General features: G+C 38.3%; 1 pseudogene; it reads right to left on the bottom strand.

Moving 5' to 3' along the window:
- Window positions 1-7,497: 7,497 nt before the first annotated feature.
- On the bottom strand, window positions 7,498-12,005 carry LOC134477966 (olfactory receptor 2B11-like; annotated as a pseudogene).
- Between the last annotated feature and the right edge of the window lie 1,863 nt (window positions 12,006-13,868).

Genomic DNA, 13,868 nt, shown 5'->3' with positions numbered 1-13,868 from the left:
ATTGTATGCATACATGAGTCTCCAAATGTATATCTATCCTTTCTGTATTAGAGGAAAAAAAAAAACAAGGCAAGACAACACATAACAAATTCTTAGGAAAACAGAAATGAAAATGTCATACAAAACCATACTACAAGGTGATCTACAATGGTTACTATGATGTCTCTTGTTATCTTCAATAGAATTGTCTATATCTTCAGGCATAGTATAACTGAATATAGCAGTACATATCAAAATATTAATAAAAATGAAACATTGGAGACATTGTAAGACTTAAAAAGCAGGTACTAATCAGACCAGAGTGGATATCCTAGTAAATCTTGTCATCTTCAGTGTGGTTGCCTATACTCTCAGATGATACTATCAATCATAACATATTCAAATAAAATCAGTCAATACAAAACAGCAATCTAACAAACCAGATTCAAATAAGATCAGTCATGATAAGACAGTGTAAGTTATACAGGGATTCAGATTAAGTTAATAGGAAATTAAGGATGCAATTTTCAGGACAGCTGTAATCTAGCACAAGTAGGCGGACTTGAACAGAATATAATCCATCTAAACAGTGAGAGTAATGGGGGTTTTAAATTCTGATACACTATTAACAATACCCTCTGCCTTCCATTTTTTAGACAATTACTCCCCTTTCACTTCCACAGGTTGCACTGTGAATTTTGGGTCCCACCACGTCCCTCAGTTTTCATTATTTTTAAAATTTTTTTTGTCTTTTTCCTTTTTTTATCGGTACCAGGGATTGAACCCACGACTGCCTGCTTGCAAAGCAGGCGCTTATCCTGCTGAGCTAAATCCTCAGCCCCAGTCTCTCAGTTTTTAGATTGGGGGAGGGGCAACCTGCTATTTACTGAAGGAGTTCTATACCTTCTCACTCCTGGACTTGATCTCAAGTTGTATTTCTTTACCTACAAAAGCCTCAAGGTTTTCTTTCATTATAGCTGAGTAGTTCTCTACTGCACAAAAGTATCTTATCTTTCCAACCTATCTGCAGGTGCTGAACAAGCTGTTCCTATTTCTCTCTGATTCCCTGTCATATAGAGCATTGTTTTCTCCACCTTTGACTTTTGGTTCATCAACCATCTTTCAGATTGATTGTATTTCCTATTCAGAGCATCTTGATGGACCCTATCTCCTGATCTACTCTGCCTGTGTTTCTTTTTGTTAGAGATTATAGTCAATCTTCTCTGCCTCATCTCTGCTATGTTATTTTTCTGCCATTGGTTGTCTACTTTTCTCCTTCATTCCACTGTATGCCCCATTCATTGAGGCCTCTCTGCCACTGTTCCTAGAATCCTGGTGATTTGTTTCTCTCTCTAGAGAATGTTCTTCAATATTTTTTGTAGTGTTGGGTTGGTGGTTGTAGGGAGCGGCTCAGAATGGCTGCTGCTGCCCTGCTCCTCCCACCTGAGGGCATTTTGCGTGTCAGCCTACATTTCCCATGATCCTCTCCTTGCCTACAGTGTGCATGATGTGAGCAACTTCCCGCTTCAGCCTACATCTCCCATAATCCTCCTCTGCTTACGTCATATATCCGATGTGACGATGACCTATCAGATAACACTCCGTGCCCTCTTCCTGACCCATTGGCCCACCTCCACCCTATGTAAGTTGTAGCCATTTTAAGAATAAACGAGACTTGAATGGAATCCTGCCTTGTCTCTGTCTCTCTTTTCTCTTTCCCAGCCCTCCATCTCTGTCCCCTCTCCAGGCGAGGCCCACAGACCAATCTGCAGAATGGATCAGGTGGTCATGAACTCGCCCAGTTTCTCTTCGTCATGGAAATATCTTGTTTCTCCATTATTTTCTAGAGACAGTATTTCAGGGTACATCAATCTGAATTGGAGGTTATTTTGTTTTAGGGCTTGGAAAACTTCACTGCAAGCTCTTCTTGATTTGATGATTTGTGTCAAGAAGTCTGCTGTGATTCGGATGGGTTTTCCTTTATAGGTGATCTGTTTCTCTACTGTGATGGCTTTTAATATTCTGTTCTTGTGATGAATTTCTAGGATCTTGATTATTATATGTCTGTGTGTAGCTCTGTCTTGGTTGTAGAAGGCTGGAGTTCTGTATGCCTCATATACCTGAATATAATTTCATTTTCCTATGCTTGGAAAGTTTCCCTTAATTATTTCTGTGAATAGTCTTTGCAATTTCTTTGTGTTTACCCCTGCTTCTTCACTCACATTTTTTTATTCTTAAGTTATAGATCCTCATGTTGTCTTCTAGCATTTGTATGGTTACTGCCTGTTTCCTTGTTGTTTTTAAGAGCTATTTCCTTTCATGATCACACATTGCAAACATAACTTCAAGTTTTATTAATCTATCTCTAGTTTCTTTTTTTTTTTTTTTTTTTTTTTTTGTCTTTTTCGTTTTTACCGGTACCAGGGATCGAACTCACGACTGCCTGCTTGCAAGGCAGGCACTTATGCCACTGAGCTAAATCCCCAGCCCCATAATCTATCTCTAGTTTCTATCAGGCAATTTTGCCAGCTTTCAATTTAGTTTTTAATTTCCTGGTACTCTCTTTGAATCTGTTCTGTGTATTCTAGGTTTTCTTTATACTCTTCATCGAACATTTCTCTCCTTTTTTTGTGATCTTCCATTCTTCTGTGTCTTCTTGAGAGGTGCTTAGCATTTCTTTTATTAATCTTCTTATATCTTGCTTTACTTGAATTAATATTTCAGTTTTGAGCTCATCTATGTGTCATGAAGATATCTCTTTATGTCTGCTGATGCTGTGTCTGATATTGCCTATTTGTTGCCCTTAATCTCTTCTGTAGTTACCTCTCCTGGATCAATATTTGCAGGGTTGGGGGCTTTTTCTTATTTCTTTTTCTTGTCAGGTTTTTGGTTTCTTCTATACAGGTGTATAGAAGAGGGTTGTTGGTTATGGTTTTTCTTGTTGGTTATGGTTTTTCTGAAGCTCCTCCCCTCTGAGCCAGTCAACCAATGGGGGACCTCACCTCATTAGTGTGTGCTGTATGTATGGAATCAGTTCAAGACAATTTATTGGGTCCTGGCCAGGTGTGTGACACAGGCCAAGCAGCAGATGCCACTAATCTGCTCTGGATAGGGAGCAACCAATTGAAGTCACTGCCATTCCTTGCTCATGCCCCATTCCAACATGTCGTCCAATAGGTCACCCCTTTCCCATGAGAGGGTCTTATTCTGAGCACTCACTGTGGTTTAGTGCAGGTATCCATGCCAGCTCCATTCTCCATTGGGCTCACCGACCACTGACTTCAGTGCAACTGTGGCTCTGGTGAGTTGCAGCAGTGTGAGTCTGGGCAATTTCAGAGAGAGTGTTGTGCCCACTAATCTTAGCTGCTTTGATGGTAGCCCCAGGATTGCTCATTTGGCCAGTTCTTTTCCCTTTAGTTTCTTCCTGGGTCAAGAGGATTGATCTCCCTCTGTCTGGTTCTCTCCAGGATGTTTTATTTCAGTATCTGCATTGTTTCTCTGAGGGAGGCTCTGTATTTTGCTGCTTAATGATCCACCATCTTTAGTTCTGGCCCAAGTTAGCACTTTTAAATTCTAATTATACAGAATTTGAGCATCATTAACATTCAAAATTTAAGCAATAATGATACTTACATTGTTAGTTTGAGAAATCAATTTTCTTGGACTTCCAGGAGAACATGGCGGATAGTTAACAGCAACTACCGGAGGCTCTCTGAAAGGTTCGGCTCAGAAATCAAGAATGATGCGGACTAAGGAGACATGAGCTGGTAGAGATATGCTCTACTGACTCAGGAACGAACTGGGCTGAGAGAAACCAACTTGGAATGTAGTCCTGGCGCTAAAATAGGAACAGAAAAGTCTCGGTGTGGAGGCTGGACCCCGCACCATTGGAAAACGCGGTTTGGATTTCCTGGTGCTCGGCGGCTGGCTGCCTCCACAGCGGCTCGGCAAGGAGAGACATGCAGAAGCTCTGGGAACAGGAGTCTGTGAACGGAGTCGAAAACAGGACGGACAAGGAGGCGTACACTGACTGGTGGCGAGGTGAGTGAGAGAAACTGACACTCCACCACAGTTTGACTCCAGCGGAGGACTTTCTGGGCTCGGGCAGTCCTGTAAGAGCAGGGCACGGTGGCGACTCCAGCCACACATTCCCCTCTCGGATGGGATTGGTGAAAAGTGCCTGGCCTGCGTGACGCTGCGGACGGACTTGGTAGGCTGGCCTAACCCAGATCCCAGAGCCTGACAGTGGCCCGGAGGGGCGACTGACTCCCACGTAGGCTGCCTAGTCCGTAACTCCCTGGTGCGCAGCAGTGGGCAGGAACACCTAGCCAGCGCAATTTGATCAGGCTGTGGCTGACAGGCAGGGAAGCTGGGCCTCCTATGTAAGCTTGCATTTTATAAGGAACAGAGAAAATGGGGAAGGGAAGCAACAAGAAAGGCTCCTCGGCCCCCAATTCTGAGAAACAGGCAATAGCAGACACCGCACCAATAGACATTAAGTGCCATATAGAGAGCCTCATAGACCAATTCAGGAATGAAGTTATCAATGACCTGAAGCTAGAAGTATGCAGAATAGTTAGAGAAATGCTAAGCACCACCCAGGAAAAAACAGTTGGTGGAATGGAAGAACAGAAAAAGAGGGGAGAATTGTTTGATGGAGAAAACAGAGAAAGCATAGAGTACGTGAAGCAGGTTCAAAGGGACTATCAAGAAATTAAGAAGTCTATCCAAGACTGGCATAACAGCTTGAAAGAAACTAAGGACAGACTATCTGAGCTGGAGGGCACACTTGTAATATGGGAGAATGAAATGAAAAACTTCTTAAAAATAACAAAGAAACAAACAGCAATAATACAAAGACAAGAAGATGATAAGAGGAGCCATAACTTAAGGATTAAGAACATAAAAGAAGAAGTAGGGACACAAACAAGTGAACTACAAAAGCTACTCGCAGAAATAATCCAGGAGAATTTTCCTAATTTAGCAAAAGGTAAAGATACTCAGATGTACGAGGCATACAGGACCCCAGCTACCTACAACCCTAACAGAGAAACACCCAGGCATATAATAATAAAAATTCCAGAAATTCAATACAAGAACAGAATATTAAAAGCTGTAAGAGACAAGAAACAGACCACTTACAAGGGAACACCCATCAGAATTACAGCAGATTTCTCTGCACAAACCATCAAATCACGAAGAGCATGGGGGGAAATAATTCAAGCTTTGAAAGATAATAATCTCCAGCCAAGATTGAGATATCCTGCACAACTGTCCCTGGAAATTGATGGAAAAACAAGGTGCTTTCAGGATAAAGAGGAACTGGGGGAATTTGCAACCACCAATTCAACCCTACAGAAAGTATTTCAGGATATTCTAAAAAAAGAAAAATACAAAGAACCCAGAAATGGTGGCGGGGAGGCCACAACAAATGGAGCAGAGAACAAAATGAAGAAGACAAACTGACAGAAAAAGAGCTCAACAGAAATGAGACAGAGAAGACTGGATGATAGGAACAGCTATTTTGGAGAAAATGACATCTTAATAGGTAATACTGATTTAGCATCATCTTGTTTTGAAGTCTCATCTAGCTTTTGTTCTTCTGTCTCCAATGGTCTAAACAGGTTGTATCTCATTGGATTTTATTATGTACGATAGTATAAGCAAAAACCTTTTAAAGACAAGGAGATTATACAGAAACCATTGTTCATTTTCTGTTAGTCGATTCTAAATACTCTGTAGTGCTGTCATTCTCTTAAATGGTTTTACATTGTTTTGATATACTTAATGCTACAGTATATGAAGTTGCACTCAAGGACTTCAAGGAAAGAGTCAATATGGTAACTACTTTTAGGTCGGAATTATCTGGTAGTGAAACACTATTCTGCTTAAATGGTTATGTTTTGATCTGCGCTGTTTTGCTGTTATGCCCTCTTTTTTCTCAATCTCCACTCCATTATTTACTTTTTTATTTTTATCCGTTTAATTAAAGGGAAAAAATAGCAGGATATAATATAGTAACCCCCTTTGACTTTCTATTATCTCGATTTGAAGCCCTGTATTACTCTCACCATCTTGTTTTTGACTGATGTTCCCCTATTCTGTTTTGATGGATAGTATCAGGTTCGAAAGTTTAGGCATCAGCTGAGAAGATAATGAGATTCATTATAATGCCCATTCTCATTGACTTTTATCTACTTTTGAAGACCTACAATGTCTCCAATGATTTGGTTTTGTCGGTTTTGTTCTTTACTATTTTGTTCAATTGTATTACAACTAATGATATAGGCAATTCTATTAGAGATAGCGGGAGGCATTATGGTAACCATTGATGATCACCTTGTATTATGTTTTTATATTATCTATTATGTCCACCCTTTTGACTTGACCGATTCTGTCCTGTTATGTCTCATTTGGTTTTACTCTCTCCCGAAAAAGCAATAAGAACCGTGGGAGCAATGAAACCCAAAATGTGTAATAGTCATTGTACAAAAGAGAGGAAAAGAAAGTGCTCTAAACTATATAACTGCATGTATATTTAAGTGTATAAGATAGAAAATGATATCACAGAGTTTTATTGGGTCATTGAACAGAACTGTTTGCAGTATCATTGTTGGAATGTCCACTCTACAAGCTTTAATTTTGTGACTTGAACAATTATTTTTAAGATGGCAATATGTAATCCATTAACTAGTGATTTCTTACTGTTCATTTTTTTCTTCTGTAAATCTGTATAACTTGTACCCTTTCACTTTTTTTTCTTTTCTCCTTAAATAAAAAAAATCAATTTTCTTGTCTTAACAGAAATATAAATTATTTCTTTCTTAAACTGATTCTTGCACAATTTCAAAAGACATTCCTCTATCTTCTAATTTAATCATAATAATAATGTCATGTTGCAATATTGATTAATTAATATCACTCATTTCTTCTCTCTTGGAAATAGATTCATGATTATGAAAACTATAAGGAAGATTAAGAAATATTTAGAAAGGATTTGCTTATTCTATTCATTTCATGCTAGATTATTTGAAAATATAAAGGCTAAAAATTATAATGTGTTGGGCTGGGGATTTAGATCAGTAGCATAAGCTGCTGCCTGGCAAGCATGATGTTGCAAATTCAATCCTCAGTACAAAAAATATATACATATATAATGTGTTTTCAAGTAACCTTAACATAAATTGAAGGTAATCAATTTATGAAATTCATGCTTGTTTGATCAGACACATTGCTTTACACAGGGTCAGACTCACAGTGTGATGATTTTCTGTCTACACAGCACTTACTGAAAGGTAACTGATGATAATTGCTGTTATTTTTACAATAACTGCATTAAACTTTAGGTTGTTAAATTATAAAATAAGTAACATTGTAAATTTTCAGTTCATAATATGTTGATAATTGTTTACAAATGGATTACCTAATGTGATTAGAAAAAATATAAAATGTGACATTTTTAAAGAATGTATGATATTACTATGATGTAAGTCATTAGAGAAACCTGTTAAATCTATTCTAAATATTAAATGATTTTAGTTTATGCCTACAAATTTCACTAGGAGTTGTAAATGCCCCCACCAGCTTTCCTAAGGCCTCCTTCACACCCTTCTTCCTCAGAGTATAGATGAAGGGGTTGCAGGTAGGACTCATGACTCCATAAAAGACAGCCATGAACTTGGGCTGGTCCCTGGAGAATGAGGCAGAGGGAAGAAGGTATATGCTGATGGCTGGATCATAAGACTGGAAAATCATGAAGAGGTGAGACAAATATGTCCCAAAGGCCTTTATCCTTCCCTCAGAAGACTTATTGTTAAGCGTTGTATGTCCAAAACTAGCATAGGAAGCAAGAATTAAATGAATAGGGACAGCTAACATAAAGATGCATACAACAGATGGTGTGAGATCATTAGCCTCCTTTTCATCACAGGTGATGTTTATCAGAACAGCAGTCTCTCACAAGTGATTCAGTTTATTGATAACACACAGTGGAAACTGTCATGTAAGTGTAGCCTCCGAGAAAGTGTATGTCATTCCTCCTAAACATGCTATGGATGCTAGTAGGAGGCAGATGCACTGATTCATGATGAGGGTGTAGAGAAGAGGCCTGCAGATGGCCACATAGCAGTCAAAGGGCATAACATCCAAGAGCAGGCACTCTGTGATGCCCAATATTCTGAAGACATAAAGGTGAATTACACAGCCAATGTGGCTGATGATCATAGAGCATCCCAGGTTGAAGCGTGCCTGAGGGACAGTGCTGTGGTACAACACATACCCAGAAAGGAGAGGTTGTGAGGAATAAGTACATGAGGCTGTGGAGATAAGGGTCTAACTTGGACACCAGGGTGATGATGATGTTTCACATAATGGCAATCGGGTATGTTATGAGAAGAATGATGAAGAGAGGGAGATCCTACCAAGGTTGGTCAGCAAAGCCCAGTAGAATAAGCTCCTCAGGGTGGATTTTATTACTGCCATCATATTCAACTTATTTTATATGTAGTAGGATGATAGCAGCAAAATTAAAGTTATGATGAATGAGGACTCAAAATAATTAATTGGATTTGCAATAATAGGTAATAAGATAGTATAATTCATGGGATAAACAACATGAATAATCAGAAACTAGGTAACTCCACTTTTCTTTGTGACATACAAATTAAAGACACTTTCAACATGTGAGGTAAATATTTTGAAATCTTAAAGGCTAATCATAACACTCTTCCTTGGTTCTAATAAAGATGAAGCAGAATGTAGAAGTGATTGTGGAAATCACAACCTGTTCATTTCTTTCTTTTTTTTAAAGTGTACTGTGTCATTTTATTTAAAGATAAAAAACAAAACAAAAAAGGGGGTAGAAATAATACAGAATTACAGAAAAATAAATGGTAAGAAATGACTAGCTGAAAAGTTACATATTGTCATCTTAGAAATAGTTGTTCAGGTTACAAAATTAAATTATACAAAGTGACATTCAAATAGTGACACTGCCAACAGTTCTGCTCAATGATCCAACAAAAACTTAGTAATATGGTTATCAGTCCTACACACTTGTTATTTTATCTTAAAGAGGGTAAGTTTAAACATATCAAAACAGAACAAAACAGTTCATAAAGAAATAACTTAAAGAAAGACAGATTTCAAAGCAAGTCCACTGGAGATCTTCACTCTCTATTTTATTTTCTCTAAGTTTTGTCCACATAGTTGTCCCCATCTTCACACACATTGAATATGTACTGCATATTATAGAACTAATCTCATCAGAACAAGATGATGAAGGCTTTTTAGTTCTTCAAGACCTGACATTGGGGAAGACAATAATGACTACCATAATGTCTCTTATTCCTTCACAGAGCTGTCCTTTCTTTATGTATGCTGAAATTGAACTTAAGAGACTAGACTAATATCACTTGGAACAGTGAATAACAGTATTGCTAGATTTTTATATCATAATGTTACAGAATTAGCATTGAGTTTCTTAGTGGCTCTTCTTCAGAGTATCTATTCATTACATTGTGCATTACATAATCTGTTCCCATAAATAGTTTTAAAAATTCTTCCCATGCATGAATTTCTACATGTATATCTATCTTCTCCATATTATAGGGAAAAACAGATCATAACAAGACAACAAAACAAATTCCTAGAAAAACATGCAATGAATAAGACACATAAGACCACAATATTAGGTGATATACCATAGTTACTATGCTTTCTCTTGTTATTTTCAATAGACTTGTCCACACCATCAGGCTTAATACAGTTAAGCATAGTATTACATAGCTATTTTTATAAAAACACAACTTTGAAGACATTTTAGGACTTGAAAGTGGTTAATAATCAAAATCATTATGGCTAACTTTTATATCTTGTCATCTTCAGAGTAGTTGCCTCTACTCTTAGACTTGATACTATCAAGCAGACTAAGTTCGAATAAAATCAGCCAAGGCAAAAACCACGATCTAACAAGCCAGATTCAAATAAGATCAGCCACAGTAAAATGATGTAAGTAATACAGGATTTCAGTTTAAGTTAACTGGAAATTAAAGACAGTTACCATGGTATAGCCTTCTATTTTTGGGTTAGATGTCTATGCCCTCAAATCTGATGAGTGGACAGACCAGAACAAAATAAAACCAAACTAAATAGAGTGATAAGACTACTGTGACTTTTAAATCCTAGTACACTATTAACAGTCACTTCTGCCTTCCTTTTTTAGGCTATTTTTCACCTTTCCCCTTCTCAGGATGCTTTGTATGCTTTGGGTTCCACCATCCCCTTTAGTTTTTAGATTAGGGGGCCAGGCTGTTATCTATCTGAGTATTGCTGAACCTTTTTACCCCTGAGCTTGATCTTGAGCTGTACTCCTTTACTTACTAAAGTCATAGGGTTTTCCTTCCTTCCATCTGTGTAGTTCTACACTGCCCCAAAGTGTCATAGCTTTCCAGTCTATCTGTGGCTGCTGGATGAGTTGTCCCTATTTCTCTCTGGTTTCCTGTCACAGATAGCTTTGCTTCCTCATCTTTGACTTTCAGTTTATAAACCCTCTTTCGAGTTGAATGTATTTCCTATTCAGAACATCTCGATGGAGCCTGTCTCCTAATCTACCCTGCCTGTTTTTTTAATTTTAGTGTATCAAGGCTATCTATATTAAAGATTATAGCTTACTGTCTCTGCTTCATGTCTGCTATTCTATTTTACTGCTATAATTTGTCCACTTTACTCCTTCATTCCGCTGTCTGCCCCATTCATTGAAGCCTCTCTGCCACTGTTGCTGGAATCTTGGTATTTTTTCCTCTCTCTCTGGAATGTCCTTCAGTATTTTTGTAGGGTTGGGTTGGTGGCCACGAACTCCCACAGTTTCTCCTTGCCTTAGAAACATTTTATTTCTCCATTAATTTTGAAAGAGAGTTTTTCTGGGTACATCAGTCTTGGTTGCAAATTGTTTTCTTTCAGGGCTTGAGATATTTCCCCCCAGGTTCTTTTGATTTGAGCATTTGTGTTGATAAGTCTGTTGTTATTTAGATAATTTTTCCATTGTAGGTAATCTGCTTCTTTTCCCTGGCTGCTTTTAATATTCTGTTCTTTTGGTGGATTTCTGGAATCTTGATTATTGTAGGTCTGGGTGTATATCTGTTTTGGTTGTATGTGGCTGGAGTTCTGTATGCCTCATTTATCTGAATATCATTTCTTTTTCCTATGCTTGGGAAGTTTTCCTTTATTACATCTGTGAATAGTCTTTGTAGTTCATTTTAGTTACTCCAGCTTCTTCACTCACATGCTTTATTCTCAAGTAATTTATCCTTTTGTCATTTTCTAGTCTTTGAATTGTTTCTTTCTGGTTCTTCGTTATTTTTAAGAGATTTTTTTCTTTCATGATCATATGTCATAAATATCTCTTCAAGTTTCAAAAGACTAACTAGTTTCTCTCAAGGCATTTTGCCAGCTTTCAATGGAATTTTTAGTTTCCTGGTAATCTCTTTGGATTGCTTTCGTGTATTCTAGGTTATGTTTAAAGTCTTCATCAAAGGTTTCTCTTTCTTTTCTGATTTCCTCCATTCTTTCATCTCTGTTCTCTTGGGAGGAGCTTATCATTTCTTTAATTAATCTTTTATATCTTGCCTCACTTGGATCAGAAGTACAGTTTTAAATTCATCTATGAGGTCACAAAGGTATTTCTTTATCTTGCTGATGCTGTGTCTAGTATTGAATGGTTACTGTACTGGTCCTCTTCTTTATTTACTTCTGGGTGTATTTTCCCAGGTTTGGAAGCTGGAGATTTTTTTATTCATATTTCTTATCATGTTTCTGGTTTCTTTCAGACAGGTGTGTCCTGAGGATCTCTGGCCCTCTCTGTATTGCTCCGGGTCTTTCCACAGCATGCTGACTGTAGCTTTGCTGCACTCCCCATTTTCTGTTATCTGATATATAGGCAGGGATTACAGCGACAGTGCAGGCTAGCTTTGAGCCTCTGAGCCAGTCAATCCTCAAGTTAGGCTGTACCTTGTGGATGTCAGAGTCATGACAATTTTGTACCTGCTTATTGGGTGCCAACCAAAGGCATAGCTCAGCCTCAGCAGACCTTGCCAGTTCTCTCTGTGCCAGGGGCAGCTGACTGATGTCGCCACAGTGCTAGGCTCTGCCCAACTCCAAGATGTCCTCCAACTAGTGATAGCAGCTACAAGACCTAATCCCTAGCACTCACTGGGAATCAATGCAATTCTTCCTCTTGGGTCCACAGTACACTGCACTGCGTGTCTTCACTGTGCTCCCAGCACATGCAGATCAGTCAGAAAACTGCACACTGTCTGGCTTCAGAGCCCAGGTGTATGGTCCTCTTGCAGTCTCCTCTGGCACTGCCAGGTGGCTCTGGCTGCTTTGTGGGGACCCAGGTCACAATTTCCAGCACTCACTGAGAGCCTCCTCTATTTGGATCTACTGCTCACTGCACTGTGCCCTCTCATTAAGGGCCCGGGATTCACCAACTCCTGTTATCAGCAGCTGCAGCTCAGCATGACTTTGGATTCTCCAGGTGTGCCTAGTACAGCACAGAAGGGGTCTCAGTGAGCGTGTTGGGTTTCAGCTCTCCACCTGCACTTTTCCTTCCTCTTCCTAGTTTTATTTTTCCCTTCGGTTACCACCTTGGTTAATAAGAATCGTTATCCAATCATCTGGCCCTCTCCATGTTGACATATTCTAGCATCTGATCTGATTTCTCTGCAGAGACTCTCCATCCAGCCCCCTAGCAAGCCACCATTTTTTCTCCCAACCTGTACGTTTTCATATGTTGTCTTCAGTAAAATGAATTGAAGATTTTGTCTAAATAAATTAATTTGTTTTCTATCTCCAGAAGTCTAGTGAGGTGTATATGATGTAGGGTTAAGGAGCAATGTCACATTTCAGAAGCACCATAGTAGGGCATCTCTGAAACACTGAGGAAAAAGTACAGTTCAGGTTAGCAATAAAAGAAAAATGGAGAGGCAACTGGGATCTATAAGAGTAATAAATATAAATTTGTTTATCACAAAGTAGTCAGTGGAGTAATTACATCAGATCCATGGAAAGTAAGGAATTTTATGCTAGGTAATCTATTTTAGCTCTTCAATATTATGCATCAAATCTATTCTTTGTTGTTGTTACTGTTGCCATTGTTGGGACAGATCTCACTTTCTGCAGGTCATGGGCTCAAGAGACTATTCCACCTCAGTCTCACCAGTAAGAGTTACTAGAGAAATGTGTCACCATATCTTGGTTAAATATTTTGAATATTAGTTTCTTCAAGTATAAAGTGAGGGAGCTAAACAATAATGACATATTTTGCCCTATGCTCAAGAATTTCATTTTTGTCTAATTGTTTTCCAAGTAACTTATATCACACAATAGACACTCGTATTTCTTAATGTTTAATTTTCCTTTATTTACCTATTTTGTAAATTTATCATCCTGTTTTCATATGATTTTACAGAGCCAGTAGCAATCAACTGGTTATATCCATCTACAAATATATTTTTGAATTCCAGGTACCTGCCATCACAAGAAAAGACAGTATTTTGCTTCAATTCTAGAAACACATTCAAGTTATTTTACATTTTCAGGTTATATGTTTAAAATAACAAAACAAAAACTTTAAATAACAAAATCACTAGCTAAGGAAAGCAGCATTTTGAGCAAGGTAAATTGGGTAAGGAAAGTTTTAATTTAGGTAGTGCTTAGCCTTCTGAAGTGTGTCACAAGGAAGATGCAACTTTGTGTAAAGTGGACCATTTTAAAAGGGGAAGTGAGATAGTAGTTGAGTGACAAAATTCCAAGATTCTTGGTGTTCAAGAGTAAGGGTAGAAATTGCCTTACATTCTTATGGTTATACAGCACTGCTCTGATATTCTTTA

This window comes from Cavia porcellus, unplaced genomic scaffold (assembly GCF_034190915.1).
Source record: "Cavia porcellus strain 051 isolate PalLab524CR breed Dunkin Hartley unplaced genomic scaffold, mCavPor4.1 scaffold_1, whole genome shotgun sequence".
Lineage (NCBI taxonomy): Eukaryota > Metazoa > Chordata > Mammalia > Rodentia > Caviidae > Cavia > Cavia porcellus.
Note: the sequence above shows the minus strand (reverse complement) of the source record. Positions and strands in the feature narration are given on the sequence as shown.